A 17,565-nucleotide genomic window follows, 5' to 3' on the forward strand; every position below is an offset into this window, starting at 1 on the left:
CTCAGATGGTAGGGTCAAGTCATGCGACTATCAGTTTATAAAAATGATACCAAAGTATTATAGATGGCTGGTGGAGTTTAAAAATAAGTTTGAAAGTTTCATTTAGGTTAAAGACCCTGGCGATTCCATATTAAAATCGACACTAACTAGACGGTATGAAGGCCGAAAAGTGTTTACACGACCAACTGATAATAGTCCTTTCCATTGCAACACAATCTGCGATCATTATACACTAGTTACAGTAAACACCAAAGGCACCACAATCAAAAGCATGCACTCCATCACACCGACGACAACAGACAAACATTACGTAGAGAAAAAATCCAACTCCATCGTTGGTATTGCTTCTCTTTGAGCGTGCCATCCGTCCGCGTCTCCGCGCCGCTGGGCACGCGGCTCCAGCGCTTTGTTCCGCCACCGCACAAAGGACCGAGAAACAAAAACCTACGAGCACGACGGCGACCAATCGCGGCCGTCTCGCTACGGAGACAATACGCACCAGACAAGCCAGCGCCGCGGCGGCGCTCCCCCGTCGAGAGCGCACGGTTCAAGTTACATCGGACGCATCCTTTGACGCGACTACAAAGAGTAGTCACGGCGGATACAGTTCATTTGACCGAGACGCTTCCACGTTCTTTATTTTGCTGACAGTAAGAACGAAAGTCGTTCGCCACCGCTGCCGTCGTGAGATGAAACAGCTCAGAAATATTGAGCAAAAACAGAAAGCAAGATATTTTTGACACGTACCCACTACCGTTTCTCTTTGTAAAAAATAATATCGGAGGCTGGTTTTTGTCCGGATGAGAACGCAAACGAAACGGCTCATTGTTTGGTTCACAATCTTTTCGTAGTTCACATTCAGTGATGGAATAGGCATAGACTTAGTAATCGAATAACGACGCGAAACTTTACAATATTACTTTAGTCAAAATAGATCTAAAATGTAAGGTATACCAACGCCGTTATTGTATTCAGGAAATGGATCGGACGACATATAAAGATAAGATTACGATAAGTGTGCTAGTCAGCGATGCTGTTCCTATGGTTTCCATATTAAGATCAATAATCATTTGCAAAAGTTAAATGCTACCACCGTTTATAATTATATTTACCGATATTTTATGGAGAATTCCACCTTTCTGCCACCTATATTATTTCAAGCGTGAAGCAGTTCTTGGGTTTCAGTCAAAGAGTGTAGATGCCAGATGCTTTACGTATAAGAAGACTATCTGAATCCCCAGAAGTTGTTACGCATAATACTTCAGGTAAAACCCCTGACCTATGTAGAGTTGGATACCGATGTCTTCGAGCCGCAGTGACCTCACCATCGGGAGGCGTGCCACTTCAAACTCATAAAAAAGGTTAATCACGTGAAGCAAGGCACGTGAGAAGGGCACGGTTTGTTCAAAGTCAAACAATTTCCAGTCGAAAGCACGTTTCGACAAAGTTTCTGAAGTTATTCATACTTTATTTTGTAACAGAGTTTTTTAAAGAATTGTTTCAAAATTCCTGCTACTCGAAGGTTTTCCTATTCACGCCGCGAACTTGGGAGTTTAATTGTGCGATGGCCGTTTTTATTTCCCGGTGGGGTAACATAAGACTTCCTTGTTGCTAAGGTTGTTTGAATACTGGTGGATGACGTTTGTCACAACAATGTGTATTTAGTGGCTAATGGGTATTTTATCGCGAGTTTCCATTGGAGTTTTCGGTCATAGTAACTCTGCTTCGCAGTATTGGCAGACGTTATTACGGTTAGACGGTACTATGCATCTCCTATCGATATCCACCTATGTATGTTGAAGGTGGTAGAACCCTTTGTGGTTCGACTCCGGCGGCACCACCGCCCCACCTATTTCTGCCTAATAACAACAGTGTTAACCGCTGCTGTGTTCCGTTTTGAAGGGTTTAGTAAGGGGGACATACGTTCCAGCTTAATCCTCAGGGATAGCGGCGCATCTGTGGCCGATGTCAGGTAGCTAGGAATATCTAATCTAATCTGGGGTTGATTATAGATGTTCATGGGCGGCAGTAGCCACTTACCATCAGGTGGACTGCATGCTCGTCTGCTACTCCTAAAAAAAACAACATGTAGGAGAAGAAAAGTAATAATGCTATTCGACACTTTGATGGCGTGGGACGAGGACCTTTAGAAGACAGTAGGGACCAATATGATTCAGAAAGTAACTGGCTCTTAGTTCTCAAAAGGACGAATGACTTCGCTTACTTTATACCAGCAGTATCAAGCATTGTTGTTATAAAGTACCTATACAACATCAAAAAGAACATTCACAACTTACCATCAAAGTTGCATAAATGTTTGTAAGGTTAAATTCATAAAAATACATCAAGGCATGAATACAAAATAGGACAACACGTGAGGAGCTTCGTGGTAATCTCAAACACTTTTCCTCAATTCGACAACGCCTTACGGTTCACAATCGTCATCAGCAACAATTGTTACCTCATTAAGAGCTCCTTACGTAAACCATCATTAGAACACAATAGCGTTCGCCACGAAACCCCATGGGAGGCTGTAGGCGTTGGAGGTAAGCCTTTGTAACGTACGACATCGACGCTACTATTAAACCATAAGAAAAATCATTACATAGACACTCATCCAATTTTGGTACCTACGTTCTATTTATTCTCCATTGAAAACCTTGCGAAATAATGGGTCCGATAAGTACATGAAAATCTTTTTTAAACTAATAAAAATAATATTTATAATTACGTATTAATTTATTACTATACTTCCATTACGTCTTGAATTATGATGCAAAAATAATTGTAAATTCATTTTACATAAATAGTAAAAATAAAATAAAAATTGGAGGCTCCGCTCTGACCATTATTGGATTTGATTTTAATAACATCCCCTAAGCCCCTTTTAATTTTAGTTCGCTATTTTGCTCTTTTCTACGTAAAAACTGACCTCATCTGAATACACTCAATCATCGCAAAAAGTATGTGGTCGTAGCGGTCGTGGCGTCGTGACGTCGTGGTCGTGGTAGCGTCGTGTAAGCCACCCCACCGCGGGGCGAGCGGCGCGAACACTTCATTACGGTCAAGGGTGATCGGTGAAAACGAGGCGCACGCCGATGACGCGCAGAACCTTGGCAGCACTGACACAATTTCGTGGTAACTTACATTCATTATGGAGCTTAGTCGTGTCAACACATTGCACATTAAATTTAACTAATAATTCTATCGCCATTTCTGAACAAGATTCTCCGCGTGGGTTTGGACGCGTAAATTAAAAAAAAAATGTGAGCCGTCACGGGATGCCTGGCAGATGTGAAACATCGACATTATTTTGTAAAAGTAATATGCAGAAAAGAACATATTGTGATAGGAACTAAATATGTCATAATGATAAAATAAAATATTACGATCCGCATGGCGACGCGTCGCCACACCGTACACACTACTGCATATAGACTGTATATATACTATCGTATAGCGTGGCGATGCCACGGCATGCGTCGCCACGCCAGAAATCGGTTTTACGTGCGGCTATAGATGTTTCACATCAAAAAAAATCTAGACCCATTCTAGAATATTTTTCTGTAGAAGTAAACTGGTCCTTTTTCATTTTATGGATCTCTTTGTCGCCTTCTACGACGTCATTGTAAATTCAGAGATCGCTACTATTAAGGTCGACATTATACGGTAAATGAGCGTCATTTTTGCGTGAAAGTTTCGTCCAAATTTTTTCACCTTCAAGCAGACAGACAGACTCGCTTAAAACTGTTTCCTTGTCAAAAAAGACAACCTTAGACAATACAACAATTATTTTGAGTTATTTAATCGCAACACACTCACATATGTACAAGAATATACATTAGTAGGAAAATGGGATTTTATTAAATTAAGCTTGAAGAATGTTCTGGAATAGTCAGGATCATCTGAATGCCCCACATGATGATAATTGGTCACTGTCGTTTCAATATTTTGCAACACCATCACAGTCACTGAAGTCGAAAGCCTTTCACTGAAGTTGAAGAGCTCTATTTGTGTCTTCTTTGAAGTCTGAAGTCATGTGAATAATTTACATCGTGCACGTGTGTGACCGAGCCGGAGAGAATGTGTTTGATGTACAGGAAGACATATCGGCATATAGACATATTTCTTTAATGATTCAGAAGTAGCGAAAGGCATGTAGACCGCCAATGGATATTTGAGAGGTGGTAGAATCAGCATATTTCATCCGGGAGAGGGACACTGCTACACCAATTTCTAACGTGTAGCAGTTATTGCGTCTCGGCGAAAGTGGATGCCGATTGACTTATATATGAGGCGCCCATCTTACTCCTCGGGAGTGCCAGCGCATCAGTAATCGGGTTCAGGTATGGCCTTACCTGTATGAAGTTTGCAGAAGATCTCCACGGGTGGCAATGACGACTTGCCAACAAGTGGACTGCAAGTTCATTAACTTCATCAATTTTATAAAAATAATCCCAGCGATCCACCGAAAATATCTACCAGCTTTCCTCAACGATTGCTTGTTAATCTCAGTCCAAAGATCCACATAGCAACCTCCCCCGATCCGATACCACCAGGTAGCCTTTCGCGGCGCCTTGGCCCCGTTCGCAGGCGCTGTTTTTCCGGACCGCACGACAATGACGCGAACACTGCGCAATTGTTGGAACCAACAATAAAAGACACATGGCAACATATCGAACATCGATCACTGTTTTTAGTGGACCTATTATAACTTCTTATACTTCATACATACACCCGATTGTCTAGCTCGTGTGCCGGTGATACATAGACAAAAACATACAGATACACACCCGCTACGGAAAATCAAAGTAAAAGTAAGTAATTGATCTGATCGAGGATGGAATCTGGAATGTAGCGTATGAGACCAGTATGGAGATCACTGCACCACGCATGTCTTCATTATAATATGTAAGACTACACATAAACAATGAGATCTAATTTGAAACGCCCGTGTGAAGTTTCTCTCAAACATCCCAAAAAGGACTCTACTTGAGGTCGACCACGCGTTTCTCCGATGAGGACTAAAACTTGGATGCAAGTATGCCTTTCAGTTTAAAAGAGCAAGCCTATGCCCTTGAAACCATAGAATTAGTTCATATTTTCATAGAAAAAGTCTAGTGTGTACCACTCGGCAACCCATGTCGCAACGCCAGGGTCAAGGGGCTGGAAACCCGGTGAAGGTTGGTTTCCCAACGCGGCCGCACCTCCGCCGACCTTCGGCGACCAGCCAAGCGTGGTCGCACAACACGGCAACGCCGGTCTTCAACTTAACTTATCTCTTGTTGTTTAACAACCATCCGACTTTCAGTGGGCGTCGAGTCTGAAGTCAGAAACGTCCAAACAAAAAGTACTATTATGGTAGATTCGTTATAATTTCTTAAAACTGGAATTATTACAAGAATGAAAATTCGACAGCTTCCAAATACAGTCTATGTCATTCCCAAAATTTTGACGAGTCCAATGTTAAAATCCGTTAACCCGTTTTGACCGTAGGGCATGCTAAAGAATGAGACACAGGTACACACTTCGAAAAACATGACAATAACAAATAGTTTGAACCGCCATATCTTTAAACAACCTTATTGAAGTATTGCAAAGTAGTGCAAGTATTAAAGCACACTTGTCTCCCAAAACACATTTCGGGTCACCAGATGCCACTAATGGTGTACATCGTTTCGATAACGTGCGAGTACATCCACGGCGCGGGAGATCGACGTCCCGCTCAACTAAATGAGCGTCATTGTTATTATAATGTGTGATAAGTGATAACACAACCCGCTTGCCTCAATAGAGCAGACGCTAAGGGTGGGAACACACGAGCGACAACCCGCGCTGACGATTGTCGCCGACGGTCGCCGCTTGTCGTTAGCGACTGCTATTACACGGCGACGTCGACGGACATTAGCGGAGGCTGTCGCTCGTATGTTAACCCCCTAAGACTCAACGTATAGCTAATAAGTTGCACAACTATACGAAGCTGTGGTACAACATCGTTAACAAAGGTAAAAGTACAATTCATGGTTTATCTCCGATGGTGCGGTGACACCTTTTGCCTTGCAAATCACTATTGTGTTCTGATTTGAACAATGTGATTAAAGACACGTAAGATATAAGATACGTAAGGTGATACAACTTAATTTTGACAGTAGTAAAATGTAAAAGTTTTTACACCTAGTCGCGCATGTACCTCAGATAGGACTTAACTCCCGTTTGCGTTATTTACTTATGTCCATGGGAAGCAGTGACCTCTTATATACAATGCGTCTATTAAACATTATCATGTTTAGACGCCTATCAATTGACATATTTCGAATAAACAAAAATCAAAAACTGACATACTTTATTAATAAGATAAACGTTCCGTTTAACGATTATTTAATTTTATTAAAATATTTGATTGCGTTATAAAATCAGCGGTATCGATAAATATTTCGTAAATCAACATGTTGCAACCTGAATCACTGAATCTGCTAAATGTCAACTAAAAGTGACCATAAAAATATATATCAATGACAATGATGACGTTGACGATAGCATAGATCGCCTAGTTTACAACCGCGAATATCAACCACCGACTGTCTTTGGGTGGTAGAATACCTACAAAATGTATGCTTGGTAGTTAAGCGCAAGTGTTACGAGGCCGCGCGCCGGCAGCGGTCACAGAGACGCCACGCGACGGGTATCTTTAGCACGAATACAGTGGTACAAGAAACGAAAATGTGCACTTGTACTGTCTTGTATCCGGCTCGAAGGACCAATTTTTTAAAACTATAATTAGAGTAGCAAATTAGATACAGACGAGCATACAGTCCACGTGAATTTGGTCACTGATACTCATCGACGTCTATATTTCTCAAATAGGATTAAAATTCCAATCTGATAGTCGACTACAAATGTATGCCACCGTTGAGGATAACTTACAACGTCTATTTTAAAACATACTTTCTTGTATTCGATTCAAAAACAGTAGCTTTCGAGTAGAACCACGAAGGTTTCTACTGAGATATACTTTCCAAAAACATTCAAATTCAACTACACGTCATATCCAACAAAACACTATCTTAACACACGGCTGCGTGTGGAGAACCAGTCAGGCCGAATCCGCTCGCACCGCAAATTGGGCGACCGCGCGCCAGCTGTCAACTGTGCGTGAACCTTGAACGGGTTCACCCAATGTCGACACGACACAACACACGACACTTACGGAGATATTCTGAATTGATAAACTTTTAAAATTATCATTTGGTAAACGTGTAACGAGGTAACGTTTCACAAAAGGCCCGTTGATGTTGATCTATTCACTTTTTGTCTACGTAAAGACCAATATCAAATTGCGATCTTTGGTAGACAGATATTGGTTAATTAGTTAATGCCAATTATCAATTTTAATCTATCTATCCAATGTTTTGCAAGATTGTACAGATCGATTATTAATAACGGGCGTCGTTGGGCATTATTAATTAATAATAGAATTTCACCGTTTGTTTAAAATTGACTAATATCATTATCTAAGCGGATGAAAGTACGTATGTAACATTCTTTCAAGCTCTGACTTTGTAAAAAAAACATACATTTTACGATGTTTTTATGTATACAGTGCTAACTAACCTGGCTCATGCAGTCAACACGGCGAGGATAATCTAGTATCTTAATAAAGTAGTAGAAGTAAAGTAGGTATATAAATTGCGTATATAACGGTACTACCTATTTGAAAACGTAAAACAAAGCACAGCCTCCACATCTCCAGATGTTGAAATCGAAACCGCAACTTTTGCTTATAGCTGTCTAAAACTACGACATGATGATAAGTAAACCTGACAACTCATCTCCCCCACACACACACACACACACAAACACACACAAATTCCTACATAAGCTGACACACATACAAACGTAGAATTACACAATTAATCACTCGATAATAACAAGTTTCCTCCATTAAATTCGGCGATGTAATTAATGACAATGATAAGTCTTTCTAGCCTTACTCACTTAGCCCCAAACTAGAATTCCCTGTATCACGATTTCTACGCACATACTCAAACCTAGACCCACTAAGAGAATAAGTAATTTTATTTATTTATTTTACCACGCCAACAGCTTAACAAACAAAACTTATAAACTATAATATTCTACGTATATAACTGTTCTATGTATGTAAGCCAATTATAGGCGTGTACAATTTACACATATGACATGTTATTGCTTATTTTAACGGTTAACATAATATCGAATACAATGCAATCAATTCAAAACTTAGAAATATTATGAGGAAATTAATGAACGTAAATACAAAGACTTTGATTTTGATAAACCCAACTGTTTAAGATATAGGCTATGTCACTCCCACAATTTAGACGAATCCAACGACACCGCATATGTTAAAATCCGTCAAGTGGGTTGAGCTGTAGGGCGTGCCAAGGATTGAAACATTTTTTTTATTATATAGGAGTAGCAGACAAGCATGCAGTCCACCTGATGGTAAGTGGCTACTGCCGCCCATGGACATCTGTAATCAACCCCAGATAAGATTCGATATTTCTACTTGAGGTCGGCCACAGACGCGCCGCTACCCCAGAGGACTAAGCTGGAACGCCTCGGAAAAGTATGTCTTCCTTACCACACTTTTCAAAACGGAACACAGCAGCGCTTAACACTGCTGTTATTAGGTAGAAATAGTGTTGTAGTGGTGCCGCTGGAATCGAACCACAAGGGGTTCTACCACCTTCATACACACATACATACACACATACGCTCGAAAAACATTACCCTCTGCACTTGGGTACAAAATTAAGACATCAATTCACTTAAACCTGGGCGGGGTCTGAACCTGGATTCCGCTGCATATCTGCCCAGTAATTCAGCATATCATTCTTCATTACGTACCAAACATAAAATCGTAAGATAAAATCATATAATTATGTTTGCCCGGGAATCGAACCCGGAACCGTGCGTGTCAACGCGATGATTCATTCTCCCGTCACTCCCGTGCCTCATTCGCTACATCATTACGTCCTCTGCATGCGAGCGGCTGATGTGATATCAGCATCAACCCGTACACCACTTCGCGGAAACGATGGCGACTATAGTGGCCATACATCTGGCAGTAACCGAGACAATCCGACCGAAGGACCGACCAAGATCGACCGAGATATCAAATAAGTACGTAATTTACCGTATCCGCGGTAATCGCTACCCATGGGCATGTGTAATCAACTTCTGTTTGTATCATCTTAATTGGTCCAAGAAAACGCCGAAATTTGGACCATAAATTAACTTATTCTTATAATGTTCACGGGCCGATTTTAATATGACGTGACGGCGATCCACCGCGACCGATATCGGCGGCTTGTTTCCTTCCAGTTACCAAGCGTTGTGACGGCAGTGTATGGACAAGCTCCGTGTTTTATATTGCCGGCACATCGGCCCGTCAAAATCTCGGTGCCGATCTAGCGGTCACGTCGATCTACTCGAAATATCGGCGGCCGGGATGACGGTTCTCGGGTCACGGACGTGCGATGGACAAGCGGCTATACTAAATGTATGTACGCTACTTCGGCGCCGTCATTAATTATCGGTATCGGCTCGGTGACGGTGGCGGTGGACAAACTGCGTAAGTCTTCAGCGCAAGGGGGCTTCTTTGCGTGACGATATGGTAGTGGAGACTGCCGCAGGTGGACATTTGTAACTGACGTTGGTCACAGATTCGTCGCTACCCCTGAGAACTAGGTTAGAACGCTTCGGATACGTATGCCCTCCTTACCACATCCTCCACGTACACAGAGCCTAAAACTAGTGTTATTAGGCATGAATAGGTGTGGCGGTGGTACCAACAAGAGTCGAGTTAAGTGTTCTACCAATTACCGCGACTTTCTGATCTAATACTGTCAGCAATAAATTTATGCTATAGTATTTAAAAAATAAGGTTTTTAGTAACGTCTTTATTAACAACTTTGATTAATAAAACAATCTGCTCTTAGAGCCGAATATTTTTTGTTGTGCTTGATAAAAACCCCGGAATTCCTTCTGACTGCCGTTTCAAAATAATAACGTACGTAGCGAACGTTAACATATTGCTTTTAGCGCTGTTATTTACTTTGGTAAAGCTTAAAGGTCAGCGACTCGGCAAAAACTTGTGGAAGGTCGACCAATTTTGCTTGTATGTATGTACTCGTACGCAGTTCGTGTCATGTGGCCTATAGTAGCGCGATTGTGTTTACGTTTCAGTAAATAAAACCTAATCTAGCCTATATCACGTCTATATTTTACACGAATACAATAAAACCTCATATGATAAAATCCGTCAAGCCACTTGGGCTGCAGGGGAGGGAAATAATAAAACATACACATACTCGAAAATCATTACCCTGCACAATGGGGTAAAAAGTAGAACCGCGAATGATCTACACATTGGTCTGCTGGGTGGGTAAATGGTTACTGCCGCCCATGGAGATCTGTAATCAACTTCAGGCAATATTAGATTCCTACCTGATGTCGCCCATAATTGCACCGCTACCTCTGAGGACTAAGCTGAAATGCCTCGAATAAGTCTCTCTTACCACACCCTTCAAACCAAAACACAGCAACACAGTAGAAATATGGAATATTCGTTATTTCTACTGTGACAGCAACGTTTAACACTGCTGTTATTAGGCAGAAATAGGCGTGGCGGTGGTGCCGCCGGAGTCGAACCTCAACGAGTTCTACTACCTTCAATTTAAATAATGTGTTACGAACACACACTTATACGAACTTACTGGTACTTCTTACTAACTAACAACGCTCTGTGCCCGCATCTTTCTCTATAATCTTTTATCTACTATTTAAGTTCATATCCATCACGACTGTAGAACAAAGAATCAACCACATCAGGGTTACCCGCGAGATACAAGTACATATATGACTCATATATTCCACGTGACCGTGTAATCGTCGGATATAGTACGGAGGTAGCGGCCGCCACGACGCAAGGACGTGGCCTCCAGGATACGCTCCCGAATTGAGTGTATCCTTATTATGTCATAGTTTATACGAATGAAAAATTACATTACATACTCTAATAGTGTACTTAAAAAAGTATCAATGTATAGTATTTACTTGACGGATTGAATTGTTCATTGTAGCATTGTATTGTTGTTTGAAGGTGGTAGAACCCTTTGTGGTTCGAATGCGGCGGCACCACCGCCACACCTATTTTTACCTAATAACAGCAGTGTTAGGCGCTGCTGTGTTCTGGTTTGAAGGGTGTGGTACGGGAGACATACTTTTCCGAAACGTTCCAGCTTAGTCCTCAGCGGTAGCGGCGCATCAGTGGCCGACCTCAGGTAGGAATATCTAATCCTATCTGGGGTTGATTACAAATGTCCGTGGGCGGCAGTTGCCACTGACCATCAGGTGGACTGCATGCTCGTCTGCTACTCCTATATTACAAAAAAAACCTTATTTGAAATTGATTACAGAAGCATTGCTATGTTGAAACGCCTAGTCAGCCTCACCCCACTTAAGACTAATGCACAGCAGCACTACACAGCTGGTACATAACAGAAACAGGTGTGGTGCTTGCGCCACCACGTAATGTTCGACCACTTAGGACATGAAACATGATGACGTGTTAACAATTCTCCAAGTTTTCAATTAACGTGACGCATACTTTTTAAGCACAAATTTCGTAGTACGGACATTTCTTACTACGGTATTATCCGCCTATTGCATACTACTTGACCTGTGCTTTACCTGATATTGCTTATTGTTTATATTCAAATGTAAGTTCGTAATAAAGAATATTCTATCAATCTATCTACGGTACACGAGATGTCCGTTTAAGCACGAAATGTCGGATTAAGCTGTTTTAAGCTGTGCGAAAATCGTCAATCGTCAAACTTCATAATCATTCCATTATTATAAGGCAAGACTGACTAGCAAACAGACTGACTGACTAGCAAGACAGACTAGCAATATATTAGAAGTATATCTAGAATCCGTACATGAATTCTCCACACAATATGGAAGCACTACAAGCCCGTCACGGCTAGGGCGCATCTTGAAACCGAACACTGCGGCGGGCCAGCGCCGCATCCTCACGCCTTGACGGATATCCACTTCATCTAGTAGACATATCCTGTGACTATCATTTTTAGGGTACCGCCCGAAATAAAAAAACGGCACCCTAGGATTCCTCGTGCGTCTTCCTATGTGTCTATCACAGTCAATTTTTACCGAAACTATTGGAACCAATGAGCCGTGATCAAATGTTGAAGGTGTAACGTAAACAATTAAATTTGAATTGAAGAGTAACTTTACTGGGGCCAAAATGAAGAAAAAAGTAAAAAAAAAGTTGGTAAACATATTTTCCAAAACATATGGGAGATCATTTTTTATTTAGTGTTAATTTTGTACGGACCCTCTCCGCTTAAGCAGCTTGCTACTTGTCCGGTTTTTTAATTAATAAAATAGACAACCCCTGTGAGACAAGCTTGTGTTCTTCATTGTCCGCAAGTGGATCGGACATTCCTGCTTGGAATATTGCTATTACTATCAGAATATTGCCTTTAACTTTGCATATGCGAGGTCATATGCTAAATTAAAAAGAATGAAGGTGGCAGAATCCTTTGTGCTTCAACTACGGCGGCACCACCGCCACACATATATCTGTTCAAAAATAGCAGTGTTAAGCGCTGTTGTGTTCTGGTTTAAAGGGTGTGGTAAGGGAGACATAGTTTTCCGAGGCATTCCAGCGTAGTCCAGTAATATGTAATCCTAAATGGGGTTCTATTTGGGGGTAACCTTTAGAACTTTATCTTGTTTTCTTGAATAAGAGATCTCGGTCCTTCTTACCTCTTAGCGACGACGTTGAATAGCTTTGATATAGAAAATGGGATAAAACAATCTTAAAGGGATCCGAATAGAATTGAATCCGGCATACAGAAATTACCATACCTTTAATCATTATAAAGGTATGGTGAATACCTATTTTACACAACCACTCGGAAGATATATGTTCCAGGGCAACATGGTAAAAATGTATACAGACATATTTTCGTACAAGACTAACAAAGAGAGCGCTTATTATTTTATTAAGAACTGATAAAAGAGCCGTTAGCACATTGTCCCGCCCGATGTCTCATCTACGTGACCGCGCCTAAGGTTTTATTGACGATAACTGTATTGGCGTTTATAAAAAAAAGGCCTCTTTTGTTTTCAAAAATTCTGAGAAGAAAACAATTGTTCAAGAAAAATACAGGCATAATTTAAATACTCCGATATTTTACAGATTGTTTTGTCGGCAAAATATTTGTTTGTTTGTGAAATAAATGTTTATTTGTTTATAGTTGCAGTAAAAGTAAATATAAACCGTAATAAGTGCTATTAATAAGAAGTCCTTCAGTAAATATAAATATAAGTTGAGACTTAAAAATTGTAATAAAAAATGTGCGGCTTTTGTACATGTTTCTCTGTTTGGCATTATATAAGACAAAAGAGAGGTAAATAACTATGTTACCATTTCTGACACATGAAATAAACACCCTATGTGTGGGGAGTTTTCTATCCTAAGGGGTTAAATGCAGTAAGCTTAAAGTGTCCTACCAACTCAAAACTCAAGGCTTACAGTCCACTTGATGGTAAGTGGTTACTGCTGCCCATGGACATCTCTGATTATCCCAGGATAACATTAGATTCCAGCCTGAGATTGACCTGCTACCCTTTACTACCGTTACTACCCCTGAGGACCAAGTTGGAACGTCTCAAATAAGTACGTCCCTTACTACACCCATCAAAGCGGAACACGACAGTACACAACAGTACTGTTACTACGTATAAATAACCCAGAGCAGACCTTCCTAATGCGAACTAGAAAGGGTTCTACCACCTTCATGAGATATAGATTGTGAACGTGGCTATGATAGGATTGAAATTATAATACCACGACTAAGTGACAGTGAGTGAAATAAATGCAAGGGAAGATGCACGACTTATTTAAGAGTAAAAAAGATAGCACCGTTTATTTTTTATTCTCTTATTTATATACTACATGTTACTAGCCGGTAACAAATATCAAACACCTTGAAATCTCTTCAAATCAGAGGAATGGTATTTCCTACTAAGTTCAAATTACTAGCGATATAGAAAAAACCGATTCGCGCAGGTACCTCGTATCCCATACATTCCATATTACCTAAAATATCAGGGTTGGCAATTTTTGTACAAACATTAAAAGTTAATAATAATCGATCTAGATTAGTTTTGATTTCGACACTATCCAATGACAAATTAAAACAGGTAATTTATTCCTAACAATAAGAAAACAAAATTTTTCGTTTACGAATTACGTAAAAACATTTTTTTAATAAAAATTAAATATAAAACATTACGATAACATTTCAAAGCATAACCTTGTATACGAAGACTACGATAATGAAATCGATTTTTTTTATCGATTCAAATCTTTCGATTTCTATCGGAAGACAGCCAACCCTACACAACACTGTCTTGCCAAAAACGTTGGATAAGACCCCAGCTCTTTGTCAAAAGCTTCTACACAAAAACCGTTCTCATACGTTCGGTGCAATATAGTCTCTACGGCACAGAAATAGGGTGTCGCAAACTCACAGTGGGGGTGCGTTTTTGCCGTACCCCCGCTCGAGACGTTTTTGTAGGCGGCCTACACAACCTGCAGTGCAGCTGACGACGATTTTGTATGAGCCAAATAAGGTAGCATTGTACCCATAACGCGTCGGTACCTAACAGCGGGGATGCAGTTTTTGTTCCACCCCGCATGCGATGCTTGCTGTGCAACTGATGGAAACTACTTTATATAATCAGTGCAAGACTTCCCTTTATATTATTTAAGTTATCTAAACCGATACCTAGATTCTGATATGAAGTTAAATATAGTACGTAAAACGTATTTATTTAAGGATATTATTGATGTGAAACATCTATAGCCGCACGTAAAACCGATTTCTGGCGTGGCGACGCATGCCGCTATACGATGGTATATATATACAGTCTATATGCAGTAGTGTGTACGGTGTGGCGACGCGTCGCCATGCGCAATCGACTGTGCGATAATTAAGTAGTCACGATTTGAAATAAATTCGTAATTTTTTGTACTTAACGAAAATAAATGTTTATTCAATAAATAGTCATCGTTATCTGGAAAAAAATCGTAATATTTTATTTTATCATTATGACATATTTAGTTCCTATCACAATATGTTCTTTTCTGCATATTACTTTTACAAAATAATGTCGATGTTTCACATCTGCCAGGCGTCCCGTGACGGCTCACATTTTTTTTTTTTTAGGATTTGAAATGTAATGCCGCGTCCGCACGCAAGCCAAACCATCACAAATTTTGGATGCTCTATCCACATGTTTGACTTGATTTGTGTAGGTTTGCAAACACTTGTAGGAAAGCTTGGGCCAAGTCAAAAACACCTATATAGAGATTTGGAGATTACGGCAAACGCCAACTGTGCGGATGCGACGTTACATTTCCTTTACCACCCCTCAAAACTTACGAATTTTTAAATGCAATAATTTTTCGGAACATGACCTTAACTGACGCGATCCGACAAAAAACGCTGTTTTTTGTCGGATCGGATTTTCATTCTTATGATCAATAATCTTTATACATATTCCTAGTATATAAATGACGTCACCAACCCATGCTACTATTACACATAGTCCATGTTATGAGTGACGTCACGCAGGCCTACAAGTGAGCCCCTCGCAGCTCGGGCGGCGCAGCGAGCGTCACGCATCCGCGTGGCGCACTATATTTAGGGCGGCGGGTGCGATGAACCCGAAGGTCGGGCTACCTGCGCCCGCGCACCCGACCGCTTTTTTACCTTCCTCCGTACTAACACACGCATACTGCTCTCCACACACACACAAACATGCACACAGTTGCAATATACATGGTTCGTGACCATATTTTGTGATCCGGTATATCACAAAATGTCTTTTTTATATGAGAAAACAAATAGATACAAATTTTAATTAACCAATCCTCCTTCTCCTGATATTAATAAACATCTATCTAATTTTTACCAACTAAATATTGAATTTTGTCAATTTCTAGTAGAATTTGTCAAATGAAAATTTTAGGTAGAAACAACATTAGATAGGTAGATTATTTAAGAATCAATCAATGTATTTACAACTAAAATATTGAACAGTTCAGAAGTCTTATAATAGACAAGAATTTTATCTCATAAAGAGACACATTTTACACACCAAAAGACATTTTGGATCATCTCAATGGTACAAGACGCTATAGTTATCAATTTTTCAGATTAGAATTATGTTCTTCCCAATTTCTTGGGTCTTGAAAACCCTTCGAATTAAGTGATGTATGCTTGATGTATCATTTATACAAGGAGTCTGATTTTCACCTATAAGGGATTATGTATTTATTGCAAATTAAATTCCTAGTTCTTTATTAGTAAAGGTGGCTCATATAAATGTAATAATTAAATTAATAAACAAACATCATTCTAAGAAGCTAGAAGTTTCCTGAGCATTGTATTTTGTGCATAAGGTACTTCCCAGTGATACAATCATCATTTAGAACTTGCAATATGGTATAATATTATGACAGAAAAAATACTGACAATAATGGATACACAATATAATATGGAAAAATAATCTACAGACTTTTCCAACAACTTTTACCTATACAAATAAACACCTACATTTAATTTATTATTTATTACCTATATTGTGTTAGAAATAAGCCTCAGAATAGTTCTTGAAACTACATGAGTCACAATATTCTATTTCTGATTGTATGTGCTTGTAGATTGCATAATAGAATTAATTATGTAACACAAATATTCCCCAGAAATAAGGCATGAATCAACTACCAGACTTCGGGAATTTCAAGACTATTTTTTAATTAAGATGATTCATATAAACTGGACTAAAATTTGAAAAAATGTAATGTTTTATATTTTGTTTTTATATATTCAAAATATGGTCAACTGTTTCTTTCTACGAGGTTGATTATGTCATGGTCACCAATATTCTTAGCCAAGATTTAGACTATGGTAGCGATATGTCTAAGACTCTTGTACTACAGTAGATATTTAAAAATTGCAAAATAGATGGATGGAAACTTAGGAAGATACTTTTATCAACTATATTTTCTACTTAAATACTTTGCTTAAAATGGAGAATAGCATAATCTTTTTCAAAGAATAGGTATGTTACCTGTTAAATTGAAATTTTTGTCTCTATTTAGATACTTGATTGTTAAACAAAGTTAATTGCAATTCATTATAAATGAATATTGTAAGTAAAATACTATTTTATTGAAATTCAACTTATATTCGGACTACTTTACATTTTAAATCATAAAAGAAAAGTTCTTAAAGTTATTTTACGTTTCTATAATGATTTTGAAATATGAATGACTGGGAGTGGTCATTTCTATGTTCTTTATATCATTTTCTAGGTGTAAATATGGCTCTATGGGTATTCTTTAAACATTTATTATAACCACATATAATATGGTCCTCATCTTCTACTAGTAGGTATCTTACAGCACAGCTGTTTTTA

The 17,565-nt window shown here is 39.4% G+C and overlaps 1 protein-coding gene across 1 annotated transcript in view; it reads right to left on the reverse strand.

Moving 5' to 3' along the window:
• The window catches only part of LOC140751207 (uncharacterized), a 66,466-nt gene that overhangs the window by 47,334 nt on the left and 1,567 nt on the right, over positions 1–17,565 (reverse strand). The window lies entirely within an intron of this gene.

This window comes from Epargyreus clarus, unplaced genomic scaffold (assembly GCF_041222505.1).
Source record: "Epargyreus clarus isolate Ecla_fem2 unplaced genomic scaffold, WU_Ecla_fem_2.2 ptg000022l, whole genome shotgun sequence".
Taxonomy (NCBI): domain Eukaryota; kingdom Metazoa; phylum Arthropoda; class Insecta; order Lepidoptera; family Hesperiidae; genus Epargyreus; species Epargyreus clarus.